The sequence below is a fragment of the Simochromis diagramma genome, unplaced genomic scaffold, assembly GCF_900408965.1.
Source record: "Simochromis diagramma unplaced genomic scaffold, fSimDia1.1 OVJJ01000445.1, whole genome shotgun sequence".
NCBI lineage: Eukaryota > Metazoa > Chordata > Actinopteri > Cichliformes > Cichlidae > Simochromis > Simochromis diagramma.
Genome location: NW_024387269.1, coordinates 509,299 through 528,580, shown reverse-complemented (window position 1 = coordinate 528,580; position 19,282 = coordinate 509,299). Strand labels below are relative to the sequence as shown.

The 19,282-nt window shown below is 49.8% G+C and overlaps 1 long non-coding RNA gene across 2 annotated transcripts in view; it reads left to right on the top strand.

Annotated features, from left to right (window-relative positions):
- The first annotated feature begins 364 nt into the window (after positions 1–364).
- LOC120715546 overlaps positions 365–19,282 on the top strand; it is a 19,694-nt gene continuing 776 nt past the window's right edge. The window contains exons 1-4 of one of the 2 annotated variants that reach the window (XR_005691665.1): positions 365–791; positions 899–1,034; positions 1,775–1,929; positions 13,274–13,411. This is a non-coding gene — a long non-coding RNA (uncharacterized LOC120715546). Of the gene's footprint in view, positions 792–898; positions 1,035–1,774; positions 1,930–13,273; positions 13,485–19,282 lie in introns of those variants that run through there. The other variant, XR_005691664.1, reaches the window with a different exon arrangement.

Genomic DNA, 19,282 nt, shown 5'->3' with positions numbered 1-19,282 from the left:
TGTAGGGTCGACCTTACAGTATTAAAGCGCCTTGAGGCGACTGTTTATTGTGATTTGGTGCTGTATGAATAAAATTATTGAATTGAATTGCGTATGACCTGAAACCACCTGAGCCTACAAACAGGAAGTCTCCCAAAGACTTCTATAGGACCAGAAAGCTTAGTCAACGGCAGGTATCGCCCCTGGTGGCTATCAAAGAAAATGCAGGTGTGAGGTCCCTGAATGTGACTATAACTAACATCAGACTCAGACAAACTACTGAAGGGAAAGTAAATATGTTTTCATTGTTTAATGTGAAATTATTGCCAGTGTGGTGACGTGTCACATTTTATCTTACAAAGCTGTTAAAGCTGTTATTGATGACTCCTGGTGGTCACAGTGACGAGGTCATCCGTGATTTATTTACCTCTGAGATCACATCAGTACTGAACACCTGTGTCTCGTCTCAGCTGATGAAATGCTGCTAATGAGCGACTGTCATTTGTTTCATGGTTCGCTGCTCGGTCGCTCGGGTGAGCTGAAACGGTGGAACAAACGTAAGATCTGAAGCTTTCCTGACGGCGTGGCGAGGAGAAGAAGAGCTCCGGCTGAGCGTTTCTCTGTCAGTGACATTTATTGAAGGCAGCCTGCAGCTCTGACACTGTTAAGGCGACTGTGCGCGGAGATGTCGGCGGTTTCGTGAAATGTCAGGAGAGCAGAGTCCTCCTTCTTCTTCTGCACTTTCGTCCTCTCAGACTTTAACCTTTAGGACGAGCTCGGGGCCAAACCTCTAATAACGCTGTTTCTGAAAGGTTAAAACCATTGCCGATAAAACGGATAAATTATACTTTTTAAGGCTGCTGCAGTTCAGGAAGCTGATGACTCTGAGTTAATTGGTGCCCCTTGTTTGTCTGCTCAGGTGGAATCTGTATCGCTCAGTCCCTGAAGATCCCTCACGACCACAAACCCTCCGACTTTGATAAAATCATCCGCCAGCTGCTGGACACTCGGTACGCCAGGGCGGTCATCCTGTTCGCCTCCGATGAAGACATCAGGTAATAACCCTGCTGAGGGTAACGTGCAAAAGTTAAATACGTGACCCTGAATCATCGTCTTCAGCTCAGGATGAGAGAAAACGTCAGGACTGTGTTAGTGCCAGCAAACACAATGCTACGTTTTTCCTTTGCTATATTTAATGTATTCAGATGGATTTTTATTGGATGCTCAGCACATCAGGACTCTTCCAGCCGGTACCCTCCATCCACTGAGAGGAAGTAAAAATGTTTGGGATAATGAGCACGACCCTGAGGGAGGAGCTCCTGCAGCTGACCCGGGACACGCTGGAGAGGTTGGTTTGGGAACGCCTCGGTGTTCCTCGATTGAGCTGGCAGGAGGTTAGACTGCCGCCCCGTGACGTGAAGCCGTGTTCATGAGTACCCACCATAAAATACTGAGGTTAAGATCAGGCTGAGGAAAACTCGACATCAGTCAGACACTCTGGAAAAGTTCGGTGTCTGCAGACTTCTGTTCCCCTGCGTTTCCACAGTCTTCTTCACTCACTCTCCACCTCTGACGTCCTCCGTTGATCAGTCGCTCAGATGGAGCTCGTAGTCTTCAGCAGCTTTAGGAAAGCCCTGAACTAATCAGATAAGGTCCTTGTAGATGCAGCGGGTTGGTGGGGTAATGACAGGTTAGGCTCTCTAGTGACCCTGTCGGTCCAGGACATGAACCTCTGCAGGTAAACTGATGTGGAAGCTAAAGTGTGGGTGGGGTCTGTGACTGCTTTCTCACGCAGGGGCATCCTGAACGCCAGTAAGCGAGCGGACCAAGTGGGTCATTTCCTGTGGATCGGCTCCGACAGCTGGGGCGCCAAAAACAGTCCCATCCAGCACCTGGAGGACGCCGCGGTGGGAGCCATCACCATCCTGCCGAAGAGGGCCACCATCAGCGGTAAGTCCCTCGCCGCTTATGGTTTCACGTTGCTCGTCTTTTATGAGAATATGTGAGTGTAAAGTTCATCAGCTCGCTGCTACATGAAGGAAAGGAGAACTTGGTTTTCTGTCCTCGCCGCTCGCTCTTTTTCCTCCACGTCTGCCTGAATAAGCAGAACTTCTGAAAACTCAATCGCGTCGGGAACGCTCGCCGTCTCGCGTTTCTGGGTTTGCAGTGACACCAGATTGCTCAGGACTCTTTTGATGATGATTATTTTGTCGTCATTATTCTGCTTCTATCAGCACGGAGAGCTTTTACTAAAGACCTCTGCTGCTCTTACTTCCTGTCAGATCTCTTCATGTGACGAATAAAGTTTCACTGCGGCCTGAAAGTCGTGAAAACGTTCTCTGTAATGATTTTAAAGACATGACGACAAATGTGTTGATGCAGAGCTGCAGCAGAGGCCAAGACTTACAGACTGACAAAATATGAAACTGTTCGGCTGTTTTTTTATAGAAAGTTTCACATGTGTTGTGTTGGCATAAAAATGATTTCACTTCCTGTATTTCCTCTGATGTCACAGTGATGATCTTTTTTTAAGCCCAATAAAGTCGCCGTCTGCAGGAGTCGGCTGAGGCTGACTGTAGTTACTCTGTCGCAGTTTGAATTGTCACACTGAACAGACAGGAAAGCAAAGCGAACTTATTTTGAAAATCCCGACCTCTTCCTTTGAGTGTTTTTCTGAACTCTCTTCAGAGGTGTGACATGCAGAGAAGCGCCGCCATCATAACGACACTGAAACCGCAGATCAGAGGAAACGTAACGAGACCGCGGCCGACCTCCTCATCGGCGCTGATGACAGCGTTTAGATTACAGCGCGCGTCGTAACTACAGACGGCGGCGAGCGCGGCTGTCGTGTCAAACACAGATGGTGACGGGGATATACGGCGGCGGGTTGTTGTGCCACTTCAACGCCTCTGACTTCAAATGAAGCCTGAGCTCTTTGTTATTTTGTTCTCGCTGCACTAATACTTCTGTCAGGAGGCGAAACGGAAGCAGCGTTTTCTGCTCGCGTAACGTCGCTCTGACCTTTTTTCTGCTGCCAACACGAGCCGGGCAGACTCGGGCTGTCACCTCGGATCTGACGGGAGGTGCTGCGCTCATAAATTCTGCGCTCTGATGACTGATTTATGGAAATGGGGGTTTTCTGAGCATAAGGCATCTCGCAGAGAGCCCTGCAGCGTACGAGGGGCGGGGTGAGTCAGGTTTAAGGGCATCAGACCCATTACACCAGAGGGCACGCCGCGAGGAGCAGGAAGAGAAGGGGTGATGGGGAGAAATTTAGCTTTATGATGAGAGTCACAGCCAGATTAACCTTCTGCACAAACCTCATCAGCGGCTGCCTGTGAAGTGTGCTCTGAGAGCAGCGTTTACATCACCCGCTGAGCCTGTGTGTTCGGGCTGAGCTCTGAGGACGACTCAGCCTCACCAATAAAACTCCGGAGATTATGACTCTCAAAGTCCTTCTGCAAGTCTCAGAGCTGGCCTCATTGTTATACATTAACTCCAAACGGAGGCATGCAGGCCAGCGTGCATGGATGGACGGTGACGTGTTCACCCTCTCCGGGTTATCCGGGGCTCCGTCAGAATCGGTCCTTTATGAGGGCTCGCGCTGGCAGACAGTAAGTCGGGCACTAAGGTCCCGGCAGGGCGTTGAGGTGCAGAGCTCTCGGAGCAGCCAGGCGGCAGAGGGCGCACGCTTCACTGACCTCTTGTCTTTGTTTTTTGCGGATGATTCAATCCTGGTTTCATCGAGCGCTGACCTCCAACTCGTGGCTGGCTCGCAGCTGAGTGGGAATCGGCTGAGGCGGGCGGCGGCTCTCGGCTGGAAAAGGCTGGTTTCTGGGTCAGCGATGAGTTTCTGCCTCAAGTGGAAGAGTCCACGTGTCTGAGGGTCGGGAACAGATGGGGTCGTCTGATCCCACCTGACCACGCCTGCCCTCACCTGCGGCCCGTGAATAACGCCTCAGTGTGAGGAGCGCCGTCACTCAGGGGGAGTTTAGAGTAGATGCTGCTCCTCTGCATTGAAGGAGACGGCTGCAGGGAGATGCAGGAGTTGCTGAGGAGAGGGAGGTCTGGGCGTCTCAGTTGGAAGCGTTGATGCTGCTTCAGGTCCAGCTGCACAGACGTGTAGATCATGGCGTCGCTGCCCGTCTGTCCTCGTCTCTTGGAACAAACACGGTTTCCTGCCGTCTGTGAGCGACTGAAACATTTAAGAAAACGGCGTGCTTGTTCCTGTTTCTGCGCTCTGATAGGTTACGTCTGCATGATTTTAACGCAGGCCTCTGTCCGACTCATAGACTTGTCCAGACAAATGTGTGCAGTGACAGGAGCCGTCCTCATTTATGCAGACATCGCTTTGCTGCGCACGCTCTCCCTCTGCGGCCTTCCCTGTCACACCGGCTGATATCGCATACATGTTAAAGACACTGAGGCTGATTATGAATAAATCAAGACCTCATTTCAAATCTGCAGCCAAGTCTGTGTTTCGGATCCCGGACGGAGGAGGTCAGCTTGGCTTTGATTTATTGTCTGTTCAGGTCTGAGAAAATGAATCCAGCTATTTTCATGTAAAACGTGGCGCTGCGAGCCTGAACGCAGCCCTGCTTACTGTGCCCGATAATTGCTGAGACTGAACCCAAGAGAGGAAGCGAGACGGGGGGGGGGGGGTGAAGAAGAAAAGGTTTTAGGGAAAACACGTCGGGAACAAAGGCGAAGCAGAAGAGAAAGTTGAAGATGGGGTAGAATTAAGCTGCAGGCTGTGAAGTTTCCCCGTGACAGAAGATGCCTGCTGAGTCTGCAGTCTCCAGCCGGGATGGATCCACTTCCCAAAACTCAGTTACAGCTTCTAATCCACAAATCTGAGCCTTTTAATGTCACACTGGAAAACTGGCAAAGCCGCCGAGTCTGTTTCACCAAAAACCTGCAGGTGACGCATTCAGTGTTTCCCACCTGAACAGGTAAAGTTCAGTTCTTATTGCTGTGAACTGACAATTGGGCCCTGTTTGCCACCAGACCGTCACTGGATGTCTGGATCTCAGCAGGGAGGCGGAAGTCATGACAGGAAACGGAGGCTTCAGGGAGTCACTGAACCGAGGAGGCATGAAAGCCTTCAGGGTCCACCAGAGTCCGCTACCGTCTCAGAGTCCGCTCAGTTTTGTCCCAAGGATTTCTGAGTGTGCACCCACGGGACAGAAGGGGACTGAAGTCACGCTGCTGATAACCTGGAAAACTCCTCAGATGTGAACCTGAGGCGGGCAGCAGTCAGCAGCGAGCAACTTTTAGCTGAAACGTGAGGACCACTCATCACTTCAGGCTTGGCGGCGCAGTCAGTCACATCCTCGATAACACACCTTCAGACGGACGGTTGTCGAGGTAACAGAGACGAGATGAGATTTCTTGAATTGTGAGTTAATGTGATGTAAGCCGCCTTCAAGTCGCTTACTCTCATTATGTAATGAAATCTAAATTGTGGAAGGCGGAGCTGCGACACGCTATCGTATGAACAAATGAGGTTTTGTTTACTTGTTGGGTATGAATTCTTTTATTTGAATTTGCATTCAGGACGCGGCGAGCTCTCGCTAATTGGACACCGATGCACAGCATCCTTCGTTACACAGCGCAACTCCTTCACAGGTGTGTGGTGCTGAAGGAGTCTGTGCAGTCCAGGAGACAGAGGTCTAACTGCAGGAGAGGAAATGAAGCAGCGAGGAGCCTCCCTCCACCTCCTCCGCCTCCTCCACCCCTCCCACTGCTCTCCAGCTCCAGCTCTTTGTTGAAGAGCTGCAGGCTCCAGCGTGCCCATGTGTGCGCCGGAGATAGGAGGATTGCGGATTTTAATCTGACTCCATGTTTTAAAACATGATCAGCATCCGCACAAGAACGGATGTCCTCCCTCACACCGCCAAACGCAGGAAATACTGCGAGCGCAGCGTCACACAAGTGGCGCTTTTGTTGTGATTTGGCGCTATATAAATAAATATTGAATTGAAAACAGCGGCAGGTGTAATATTGATCAATCGATACTGCAAAGATGAAGTAACTAACACAGAACACGGAAGTAAAAGAGCTGTGACGATTTGCACTTGGCTGATCTGTTACGTGCATGGTTTTAGTGTTAGAGACGGCGATCTCGGCTTATTTTAGAGATACCTGGGACGCCTCATTATTAGAGTCCTAATCAGACGCCTGAAACACCTTCACAGCCTCCCTTTGATGTGGAGGAGCAGCAGCTCTTCTCTTGAGCAACTCTCGCCCTCTCTAAAGGAGAGGCCAGCCTGCCTCAGAAGCAAACTCACTCTTCTATCCAAGATCTCGTTTTCTGTGAAGATATCAAACATCCAGAAAATCAAGTCAAGCCAGTGGTACAGTACACAGTGAAGCGAGCCCGCGGCGCTATGACAGACAATAACACAGGACTACATGAAGAGCAAGTGTGCAAAGCTGCAAAAAACAAAGACGGTTGCAGCAGAAACGTGCAACAATGAGTTGGGTTGTGCAAAAAATGCAGCAGAACTGAGAACCCGACCACAGCATCACCAGCACTGACAAGAGCTCCTCTGTTCCTACAGAAATAACTCATGTGCATGCTAAAAGTTATTATATCCATATTAAGTGATCCTGACTGCACTGCACGCTGTTGAGATTAAGCAGGAACTATAATGTGAGGGGTTGAGCCCAGGACAGCACAGCCTGACTCTGCAGGGACTGGTCCCACTGCAGGCCGAAGTCTGTGGCTGCGCTGCCTCCGTGTCTGTTCCTGGACTCCTCAGTCAGCGGGATGCTCTGTGGCAGCCCGTCACAGCCCATTCCTGCGGCTTTGCTCGCAGACGAAACACTAATCTGACAAACGGCAAAGAGATGGGAGGAGGAGACGTTTAGCCGCTGACACTGATCAGGCTAAGCATCCTTTCTCCTGCTTCACACCAACGTTCGTCTCCAGTCTCTCCATCCACCACACCACCCGCCTGCTGCATTTAGAGAAAATATCCACCTTTTGAATGAAACATTATATCTCTGTTGCACATGGATATGCTTTTGTTATTGCAAATGCTCGTCCGGATGCTGCTCATCATGATTTCGTCCCACCAACACTGAAATGAAAGTCAGTTCAGCTGCTACTTTGTTTTACTGGATCTGATGGGAAACACTGGAGCAGCGGTCAAGCTTAGAGCGATGTGAAGTGGCAGCTTCCCACCGAGGATGTGGAAACCAGGCCGTGTCTCGCAGTCAGGCTGTAATTGTCCCAACCCACAAATCGACCTGCTTCATGGAGGATTTGGTGGATGGAGCCTCTTGTTGTTGAAAGCAGCTCCACTGACGCCTGCAGTCAGTCTGGTTGTGCCGTGTGCTCTGCCCTCCACCTCTCACGCCGCTGCTTCCTTTCACATTAAGGATTAGTCTTATCTTAAATAAGGGCATTAAACTACTTTTTCCAATTGTTTTTCCCACTCGAGGCGCGGCTAAGTAAGGGCGCTAATTGTCATTTCTCTGTTGCCCCGGCAGCGGTTTTGGCTGCGACTCAAGCCGCTGGCACCCTGTTTTCATTTTGGCCATTAGAGCTGGAGCTTGGCTGCAGAGGGAGCTGTGGCCCCACGTGGCCTCGGCTTGTTTGTCTTCTTTGTGCTTTCTGGATGATTTTGTGCGCTAACAGCACACTTGTTGTTGTTCGTGTGAGATTACAGAAAGCTCACAGAAGACTGAGCCCAGAGAAGAAATGCACGCTGCTGCAGGGAGGCGTGCGCATCAGCACCGAGCCTCTGCGGAGCAACAAATACTACAAATACCACACGCTGACGTCGTTTAACCGCAGACACACAAAGACGAAGATGTTTCAGCTGAGAGGATTTTGTGAGCTGACAGCGAGCCCGGAGGACACAGCGTCAGAATCCCAGCTCCTGATTGGTCAGTGAGCTTGGGCTCAGAGGCGGCGGGGTTGGAACTTCCTGTTCTGTGTGTTTTTCTGAATATGGATTTATGGATTTTTACTTCTCTGCATCCCTTTATCGTCTCAGAGTTTGTTCCCTCTGGCTTCAACTTCCTGTTTTATTGTGAAGTTTAGATCTTTGTGTGATTGTTTTGCGTCTTGCGGTGTTGTTGTGCTGCCCTCAGCAGCGTCTGACAGGCGCCATTAACGGCTGTGTTTGTAGTTATTGTCTCAGGTCCTTCGGCCTTCATCGCTTGGGGGTCTGGCTTGTTTCCCAGCATCCGTCTTCCCTCCTGTTAGATGCCGTTGAATCCTGACACGTGTCTAACTCCCCCACAGGACCTGGTTTCCTTGCAGCGTCGTGGCTCCGCTGCAGACACTTCTCTGAGTTTTCTGATCTTTTTCTTTCTTCATGCGTCAGGTTTTGGTTCTCTTTTCAGGCCTTGATCCAAACTCCAAAATCTGCGTATTTGAGGTTAAAAGCAAATAATTTCAAATGTCATCTCTACTTAATTATGAAGTCAGTGTTAGTCTGTATTGGTTTCTGCTTTGCTTTTATGTCCCTGTTTTATTTTGAAGGTTACTTCCTGTGTGGAGTTCTGTTTGAGTTCGTCCTCTCTTGCTCTTTGATTGACTTCACCGTAGCTTTGTCTTCCTGTGTCTCAGCCCTCGTTTATTTTCACACCTGATCAGCTTCTTTAGTTTCAGTCTGAACTTTCCCCATAAAGACGACGTTTCGTGACCTCGCTGTACCCAGTGAAGCTCCTCAGTATGTAACAAAGACGCGGTTCGATGGCCGTTACGATAGTTTCTGGGTTGTTCCGACCGGGTGGCCACAGACTGCCTGCCTGGAATATGACAGAAGCCTCTCAGTTCAGACCTCCTGGTCGGATGTCGAGGGTTAAAGCGTTCACGTCTTTGCTCCTGCACAAAAAATACATGCTCGGAAAATTTTCATAAAGCGGCGTCAGCATCCATCAGTGTGTGAGGAAGAAAGGAAGCTGGACGGGTTAAAGAGGAAGGGCAGCAGAAAACACAGACTGCAGTTTAAAGTTCACGCACGGCGAGTGCGTAACGTTCAATATTCATGGAAACTGATCCAAATGACCACAGACTGCAGATAAAAAATGGCAGGAACCAGCCTGCTGACTAAGTAACATCCAGAATACAAAGATGCACCTGTCCATGGTCCGAGATCAGCAGCAGGCTCCGCCTCCTGGAGTGACACCGTCTGAGCCGCACGCACACGCTGATGGCCGCCTCGTGTGGTTTTACCTGCGAGAGGACAGGTGTGACACACCGAAGTGTTCAGGCCGACGGGGTTCCTGCTGATCCTTGTGCCTCGTGGTAGGTGAGAGCACTGGAGGAGGAGTCAGAGGGGCGTGGTTAAAAAGCTGTTTTATTTGTGTGGCAGAGAGTGAGCGTGTGCAGTGGACACAGTCCGGCTCGATGTTGTCCAATCGATGGCTCTGCAGCAGCGAGTCAGACTCCCTCCTGGCTCTCCTGCATGTGCTGTTGCTACGTGACGCCTGAGAGGAAGCGCAGCAGCGCAGGACTGTCAGCAACAGTGATCCCGTTATAAGCGGCGTAGTTGGGGTCCGAGCTTCTCGTTTAAACACGAAGCAGCGCTGAAACACCAAAGCTGCAGTTCCTCTAATGTCCACTTGGGCTCCAGAAGTCTCACCTGACTCACCTTTTAGGTGAGCTGCAGGTTTTGGAGCTTGGTTTTTCAGATCCGAGAGTTTTGCTGCTGCTTTACCTGCACAGGTGCCTTTAGCCCGAACGTGACTCGGTCGTACCAGGAGAAGACGTCCCGGTCGGGTAACAAACGCCCGCGTGTCTGCTGCAGGCTGCTTCACATCGTTTGATAAAATTATCCAAAAAGTCCAAAACTCAGGAAAGAAACGCTGACCTGCAGCTGTTTACCGAGTGCGCGGCACAAATGAGCTCCTGCAGTTTCTCATACATTTAAATGAGCTTCAGCCGGACCCCTGTGTGCAGCAGCGCCCCCTGGTGTGTGGAGACCACCGCCTGCAGCATGTATACAGGCTGCTCATTAACCCGCTCTCAGGCCCGTGCTGGAGAACTGCTGAGCAAACTGATGTTATGTGGCATAAATGTGCATGTGTTAGCCGCTCGCTGCACTCCTCGCTCTTTCCGGTTTCCAGAAACAAACTCCCAGAAAACATCTGCCCGACCTGCCGAGCACACGAGGCAGACGTGGCGAGGGAGAAAGTCTGAGTCTAATGATGCGTTTGAGGGAGCATTTATCTGATTTTTTCCTTTGATTTCATAAGCGCCGCATCAGCGTCTCTGTTACAGCGACGTGTGTTTGAGGGTCTGAGTGCTGCTTTGTTTCGATGTCAAAAACAAAACGAGCCATAAAAAAGGAAAAAGCAGCGTGACTCAGTCACATCAGCGACTGCAAATCGGTGGGATGACGCGTCACGCGGCCGGACACGCCGTACATCGAGCTGTCAGTGAAGTCTGTGACCCAGAAAATCTGAACAAGAGCAACAACAACAAATCTCTGAAGCGTCTCCCCGTGTGTCCGACACCGCGGTGCTGCTGTCAGACTGACGGACGGAGTCTGATCAGACGAATTCTCAGGCAGCTTCTGTTAACATCTCTCCTCTCACCAGTAAATCCCGCCTCCAGCACCTCCTCATTTCCTGTTTTGCTTCTCAGTTTCTTATTTGAAGCACAAACTTCTGAATCCTTTCTGTTTACATTCATTATTCATCGTTTCAACAATGGAAAAGCAGACTTCTTGAAATAGACGGCACAGCTGTCCCTCTGCAGCTCGCAGAGACTCCAAGTGCCTGTCAGTCAGATACCCTGAGAGTCGCCATCACGGCTGTCCTACTTTGAGCTTCCAGGCTCAAAGCTTCAGTCGCAGCGAGGAGAAAATCCTCCATCCGTCACAGTGTGCAGACGCAGGACTTCAAGTGATTTACTGACTGATGCTGGACGTCTGCAGAGCTGCAGAGAGCGCGTCCACATCCAGGCCCACGGGAGAAAAACTCGCTTTCCTGGACGCTCTGTGCAGGCACGCTCGTGTTCGGCGACCCCTAGTGGCCAAAATATGAAACCAAAATGTACAACTGATCCCTGAGAGCCGAGCTCCGATCACCTGGCTCAGGTGTGTTTACTTTCGTTATCTGCCGAGAGAGTCACATGATGTGTGAAACCACGAACTGCTGCAGTCATGAAGAAACGAGCAGGCATGGGGACGGTATGGCGCAGATACGGTGTCACGGTGCGTTCACGCCGAACGCGACCAGAGCTTCAGGTTTACATGTCAATGGAGGAGCGCGACGAAGCGAAACTTCAGAAGCAGATCTGCATCGCGAAAACGCTTTTCTGCCTGATCCGCGCGACCAAGTAGCGCGACTGACACGTTTGAAGCGCGAAGTAAAATACGCGCTGCAGTTTTTGTGTTGCATTTTGTGCATTTGCGCTTATCGCGTCTACCGCTCGAGTTGGAAAAATCTGAACTGCAGCGTTAAGTCGCGCCGCGACAACCAATCAGGAGCCTGGTGACGTGGCTCTGACCTAGGTCAAAGGGGCGGGTCCAGCCAAAGCCCTTCATTCTAGCAGTCAGTAGTTTTCTGACGAGGCAGCAGCTTCTCCCTGAGGCTCTTCCACTGTAAGCCTCTGTAAATACTTATGTTTTATATATTTATGTTTAATTTTTCATTTTAGTATTATTTCAAATACATCTTTGTAATGACTAATGTGTAAGTCTGATTCTGATTGTGTCAGGATGACCTGCCGTCCAATCACACATCTGCTTACCTGCATCTTTGGCTCGTTTCTCTTCTTTTCCCTTTTTTCTAAACTGAGCACCTGATGACTTTGAACTTTTTTTGTCCATCTTGGTTTTAATTTTGCACTCCAGTATGAGCACCCCCCAACCCGAGGATCACCACAACATAACCTAACAGACCGACACCTTAGTTCTGCTCTGCTGACTCACAGCCCGCCTCACAGACCCTAATCCCAGGCTGTCAGGAATTATTACGATGAATGCGTCATCTGCCAAGGACGTCTGAGCGGTATGGGTGACGGACGGCGAGCGCGGAGTGAAGGCGGCTCTTATGGGAAGCAGGAGATGATTAAGTGCACTTCTTTAGATAAAGGACTCGTCTCCTTATGACTCCGTTTCCGGTGATTGTCGGGCTGTGAGTGGTGGAGACAAAGCCATCAGCAGAGAGATGAATGAAATCTGACTCCACTTGTCTGCAGACGTTTTACCCCGTTGCATATCTTAGTGTTAGCATGCATGCGTCACAGGAAACACCAGCTTGTCTGCAAACACGCAGCAGCTGTTCACTACGTCGAGAAACTAAAAACACGGGTGCTAAAAAAAGCTTTGCCTTCAAAGTAAGTGTTGCACCTTTTGAAATGTATTGTTGAAGAATCGATGAACAGCTTTTACTTTGAAGGTGCCTGTATATGCGTTATCCCGTTTCTCCACCGCTTGGCTCACGGCTAGCGATGGTTAGCGACAAGTCTCCGTCTTCGGTGCACGTGGTCAGTGCCACGCCCTCTCAGCCTCCAGGACCGCTGGAGTGCACTCCGCACCCGCCCACGTTGTGTTGTTGTGTGTTGTTGTTGCGCGCTCTCATCGGAAGAATTCCAGCAGCAGATGCACGAACAGGTCGCACGCATGGATGATAAACGTGCTGCCAGCTTCCTGTCACAGCACCTGTTGTGATGTCAGGTGGTTGTTATTCGGATTATTTTGTCAGTACATGAATAAAATTCTGTTTTTGACCCGTTTCTTGTTTTTCAGTGATAATCTCTTAATTTGCTTATGCGATTAGAAACCTACGCACCACCCTCCTCGGCTCTCGGGGCCTTTGTGATTTGTGCAAAGGTTACACGGTTGGAGCTATTTCTGGTGATCCGCAGCTCCGTTTCTATTCATCCCGGTGGAATTCCCTTTCCTGCCAGGAATGTTATTACCATATGTGAGGGTTTTGTTGTTGCTGCGGTCTTGGCGTGTGTTCGGGCAGCGTTACACAACGTTGTGAGCTCTTTAAACTGGCAGGAAGTTGTGGAAAGAATCTTTGACGGGTACTTTCTTTATCTACATTAGCTCCATCCTGAGCTGTCGAGTTGTTCCGGTTGTTTTCCTCGACGGCAGCAGAATGAAGTGTTTCCTGAAGAACTCCCCTCTGACAGCACTTTAGATGGATTACATAAAGGCCTGATTAAAATGCAGCACAGATGAGCAGATAAACACTCACATACATTAGGAAACACGTCCTGTTTGCTCTGAGTCTTCGTGCTCGAGTGCTCCGGGCTGTCGCCGCCTAATGAATCAACCTCTCTGTTTTGTTTTCCGACCTGCTGCCGGATGTCTTTCAGGGTTCGATGCCTACTTCACTTCGCGGACTCTGGAGAACAACAGGAGGAACGTGTGGTTTGCCGAGTACTGGGAGGAGAACTTCAACTGCAAACTGATGAGCTCCTCCAAGAAGGACGAGAGCAGCAGGAAGTGCACAGGTGAGCGCTGGCGCCGTTTGTTTACTGCAGGTGTGTGTGGATACAGAATAAATGAAGCCACGCCCACCCGGGACAGGTGGAGAGCAGCGAGTCTCCATTACTCGTTTGTTGTTGGAGGCTCCATTTTTCACTTCTTCTGTGCGACAGCAGGTCTGGACCTTCATCCGTCACCGCGCGGTCACAGATGCTGGGTTTAGCTACCCGTGATTTTTATTTCTAACGCCGTGTACAATCGTTGTGAAAATGTCTCGGGAGGGTTCGGAGACTCGCCCACTCGTTTTACAAAGCTCCCACGTGGGTTGATCCCACCACGTGTCTGATTTTAGAACAGAAAGCACGACTAATGAAGCAGCCGCAGATCTGAGAGTTACTCCTCGTTTTGTGTCCCGGCTTTGGGTGGAAGAACTGAAGCAGAGCGCTGGCTGATGGTGAGAGCTTCCAGGTAAAGCTGGAGAATCAGCCTCACGCAGCAGATCGCCAGAGTATCCGAGTCATTCACGGGACAGACAGCGAACGTTCCTGGGTTTGTGTTATTTTCCACAGATCTGATTGGTCAGTAGGTGGTTATTTCGTAGCTGGCAATCTCTGGAAGGTCAGGTCATGCTTGTTTTGGAACGTTAAAGCCGGCGTTCCCACGGCGTTCCCATGGCGTACGGGGCACCGGAATGCTGCTGAGTCTGGTTCTGTGGTCAGACCTGTAAGCCTCCTGCTGTTGTTCCACTGGTTGTTTCATTGAGCAGTGTGTTTGTGACGCTCATGCTTGATTTCTTTAATCGGCTTCTTTTAATCTGTGATGATTTTCAAGGTCATATGTGATGTGATGAACTTGACATCCAGGTAAACGTCTCGCCGAATCTGTGTTTGACGCAGAAATGAAAACGCAACAAACACATCGAGCCGTCACGACTACAGCCGCCACTCTGACCCACGCCGCTCCGTCATAACCAGCTCCGACACTTTCAGCTCCTCCTGCAGATCATTCAGGAAACGGCAGGTTTAAAAACGCTTTCCCTCGGCGTGGCGGTCTGTGGAGACGTGGTTGTGGCGTACATGAAGGTAAAGGTGTGCAGAGATCAGAGAGCCGGGCGATGCGGTAGATGAAAGCAGGGAGTAAGACGAGTGAAGAGACCCACCGACATCAAGGCTAATGCTGCGTACCTCGGGAACAGCGTGGGCGTGTCTCGCTACGGGGCCGTGCCGTGATTGGACTCCTTAATCTGATGAACTCTGTCGCTCATCGACTCGTAGCTTTTCTCTGGGGAAGCTTTGCTGCGTCTGCAATGCTAACCAGCACCTCAGGAGCCGCTCTGAACCACGATCGATAACGCCTCGCCGACAGTGACCCGGTATGATGGTGCGAGCAGGCCCTGAACGCTAATGAACCCGTTCTATTAGGCGTATTGATCGCAGCCTCGGGAGAACACATTATCTTGTCTGACTTACTTTTCTTCCCCTCTCCGCCTCGTTGCGTTCCCGTTTCATTTCCCGCTTTGCTCGGCTGATATTTAAAGAACTACACAAACACTCACAGACGAACGTTCACTTAATCTGCTGCTCGCCGCCACACTGACTCACACACGCGCTCGGGTCAGCTCCACAACCGAACCTCCGCTCGCAGGCGGGGACCGCCTCCCGGCCAAGACCGTCCACTCCTGTCACATGACTCCGACAGGAACACTACACCAACACGGGAGGTCACTTCCTGTATGTGACCACGTCAGAGAGGACGAGCTGCTGGTGTGTGTGTCTGTCTGTGTGTGTGTGTGTGTGTGTGTGTGTCTGTGTGTGTGTGTGTGTGTGTGTGTGTCTGTGTGTGTGTGTGTGAGTCTGTCTGTGTGTGTCTGTGTGTGTGTGTGTGTGTGTGTGTGTGTGTGTGTGTGTGTGTGTGTGTGAGAGAGTCTGTCTGTGTGTGTGTCTGTGTGTGTGTGTGTGTGTGTGTGTGTCTGTGTGTGTGTGTGTGTGTGTGTGTGTGTGTGTGAGTCTGTCTGTGTGTGTCTGTGTGTGTGTCTGTCTGTGTGTGTGTGTGTGTGAGAGAGAGTCTGTCTGTGTGTGTGTCTGTGTGTGTCTGTGTCTGTGTGTGTGTCTGTGTGTGTGTCTGTGTGTGTGTGTGTCTGTGTGTGTCTGTGTGTGTGTGTGTGTGTGTGTGTGTGTGAGTCTGTCTGTGTGTGTGTCTGTGTGTGTGTGTGTGTGAGTCTGTGTGTGTGTGAGTCTGTCTGTGTGTGTGTGTGTGTGTGAGTCTGTGTGTGTGTGAGTCTGTCTGTGTGTGTGTGTGTGAGTCTGTCTGTGTGTGTGTCTGTGTGTGTGTGTGTGTGTGTGTGAGTCTGTGTGTGTGTGTGTGAGTCTGTCTCTGTGCGTGTGTGTCTGTGTGTGTGTCTGTGTGTGTGTGTGTGTGTGTCTGTGTGTGTGTGTGTGTGTGTGTGTGTGTCTGTCTGTGTGTGTGTGTGTGTGTGTCTGTGTGTGTGTGTGTGAGTCTGTCTGTGTGTGTGTGAGTCTGTCTGTGTGTGTGTGTGTGTCTGTCTGTGTGTGAGTCTGTCTGTCTGCGTGTGTGTGTGTGTGTCTCTGTGCGTGTGTGTGTGTGTGAGTCTGTCTGTGTGTGTGTGTGTGAGTCTGTCTGTGTGTGTGTCTCTGTGCGTGTGTGTGTGTCTGTGTGTGTTGTGAGTCTGTCTGTGTGTGTGTGTCTCTGTGCGTGTGTGTGTGTGTGTGTGAGTCTGTCTGTGTGTGTGTGTGAGTCTGTCTGTGTGTGTGTGTGAGTGTGTGTCTGTGTGTGTGTGTGTGTGTGTGTGTGTGTGTGTGAGTCTGTCTGTGTGTGTGTGTGTGTGTGTGAGTCTGTCTGTGTGTGTGTGTGTGTGTCTGTGTGTGTGTGTGTGTGTGTGTGTGTGTGTGTGTCTCTGTGTGTGTGTGAGCATGTTCTCCTCCAGAGCAGCTTTGCATGACTCACAGCTGGAAATAATCCTTCTTTATGTGACACTGACCCCCGATGCAGCTCCTCACTTCTTCCTCTGTCTGAAAGGAGCCGTTTTAGCTCCACCCCCTTTAGTTTGGCTGCTCCTCCAAACTGCAGGTATTGAGAGCATGTGGGTGGGGCTTCTGTCAGGCAGCAGCTCAGTTTAGAGTTTTGAAGCGTTGACGTGAGCGTGTTCGGTCGATGCCGTGGTGAATTGACCTTATGTACATATTTGGACGAGAGGGCGGAGCAATAAGTTATCAGCTGATGCTTGGATATCCATCCATCAGCATCCACAGACTGTATGAGAGCATCACACAGGAGCTGATTAGCGCTCATGCCGGTCGTCCTGCTGCCACACGCAGCAGCAGGTTTCCTCACTTTACAGTCAGACGTTTGTCACGCCGACGGCGTTTATGGCCTCGATGTCGGCGGGGAGGAAATGAGTCATGAGCGGATACTTTGTGCCGTTTAATATGTTTCATCTTGGCAGCTGTTGGAGATTAAGAGGTCAAATTTACGGAGCGGGATTCCAGGAATCCAGGACAAACATGGCGGTGCTCCAGGTTATAGTCTGCCACCCATCAGATCCACGGAGACCTGAATCTGTTGTAAATGAAGTTTTCCATCATTTCCTCGTCAGCTTTAATTATTTTGATCTCAGAGCAAAAGTGGAAGTTCTGATCATTTTGACTTTTTTACCTTCATGTTGAAGAATTAAACCATCTCGACTTAAACTTTTATTTATCTCGTTTCTTTACTCTCAGTTTAAAATGTGTTTATTTATTTTTTTTCATTTTTATTGTCCATAATTTTTTGCTGTATTACAAAATGAAGTTTTAATAATTCACATTGGTAATTGAGTCATGTTGACTCTTTTGTCTTTTAACTTGCATACAGTCGTTTATGTCCCACATTAAATAAATCAAAAGTTTATTGCAGCACGAGAAAAACATTAAAGTCTGAAGTTATTGTGTAAAAAAACTCAGTCCTCTATTTTTCCTCTTTCATAAAAATGAATTTTTTACTAAAAATTGAATAATTTTTTCTCCTAATAACTTTCCAGCAAATATAAGAATTATTGAGGTTTTTTTATCAAAAGGAAATTTAATCTTGGAGGTTTTTCCTCATTTATTTACTTAGAAACAGGATATTTTCACACATAATTTTAAACTGTGTGTTGCTTTATTATGTTATAAATATTGCAGTGAGACAGAAGCCGAGCTGAGCTGCAGAAGCGCTCATTAACTGTGAAATCTCTCCTTTAAAACAGTTCCTTTAATGACACATTTGGCTGTTTTCTTCTTTCACTGATGTCTTCTTAAAACTGAGATGATGCACAGCAGGACGCTTCCTCCCGGGAACCAGTTTTTTTAAGTGCCTCCAAACATGGTGTTGCTACCACAACTAGGGCAATTATTTGTGTTATTAACCCACTTACTCAAACTGCAGGGAGGCGAATACAGAGCGTGAAAATGAATGTGACATCTGCTTCATATGGATTTATCCTGCGGTCACAGAGCTCCTTTGGATGAGGAGATTCTTTCTCTGTAGAAATGACTACAGTCCGACTTTAGATCACAACTCAGCTGTGCTGCTTTTAGTACAGGCAGTGAGAAACGAACACAGACGCTGGACTTTCCCACTTTCACTGCAGACAGTGAACTAACCACTGACTGGACTTTCCCCTGTTACAGATGTTTGGTTTTGTCAGGCATCTGTTCAGGGTGCAGGTGCATCATGGGTACTGTAGGCGCCTCTCTGGCTCTGATTTTCTTCTTTGAATGGTTTTTGGGGTGAAATGTGGAGCCTGTCGTATGTTTTGGCGTCGCTCTTGTCCCGGACAGCTCCTGAATGGCTCTCTCTCATTAACAGCCTCCGTGTTGTGATGTGTTCAGGGTCTCCTGCGGCAGGTGGTTGAAGGCTAACGGCCCGGGGTGAGGACAGCTGCAGGATAACATTGTGCCGGCGGTGCCTCTGGAGGCTGCCGTGCAGATAAGATTGTGCCAGCAGCTCCGGGGTGTGAGGTGGTCCAGAGAGGGACTCCTGTTTATGAGATAACTTTGAGCTCGGCTCCCTTTGCCTCTGGCAGATAAATATGGAGGGCTGGAGAGGCGGGGCCTCGGGAGGGTTTAAGAGCAGAGATAGGACGACGCCGTCAGTCTCTGCCTGTGACCACATTATCTGGAAGCCGTGCTATTCGCTGGCGTACGTCTGCCTTCTGGCCATCCTGGGCCTCGCCACCTCTTCCTGAACAGCACAAAGACTGAAGTGCAAACACCGCTGCTCCCGAGCTCCTCGCTGGTCAGCTGACGGAGCCGAGCGCTCTGAGTCGCTCTGGGCTGAGACCAAAGATCTGAGCTCCTCAAACAGAGAGAAAAGCATGAAGACAGACGAGCTCAGGACGGAGACGCCTCAAAGACAAAGACGCGTCCTTTAAACGCGGAGCCAATGAAGGAGGCAGACGTGTCAGTGCCTCAGAGTCAGGGATGAGACATCAGTGTAAACACTGTACTCGTTCGTAATCCATACTTTACACTGTGATGTAGGATTTAATGATACAGACAGACGAGCTGTGTGTGAGGCTGACCTGCTGAGGGGGCGTGGTCTGTGTGAGTAACAGATCCTCTTTGGAGCTTCCTTTTGTTCTGCTCTCTGGGTCAGACTCTGATGGAACCTCTCGGAGTTCATAGTTCATCAGTTTATCAAAGATCTCCAACAGCACTGAAACCATGGCAGAGCCTCCGCCGTGCCTCACAGGTGGCTGCAGACTCTCACTGTCGGACCTGCTCGTACGCACTGACCATGACGTGGATCCATCGCTCCATCAGATCCTTCACTGACCGTTTCTGATGAGGCTTCAGATGATCAGTTGAAGGTTCAGATCAATCACCTCAGACCTGTGTGCTGAGGAGAGCGTACGTGTT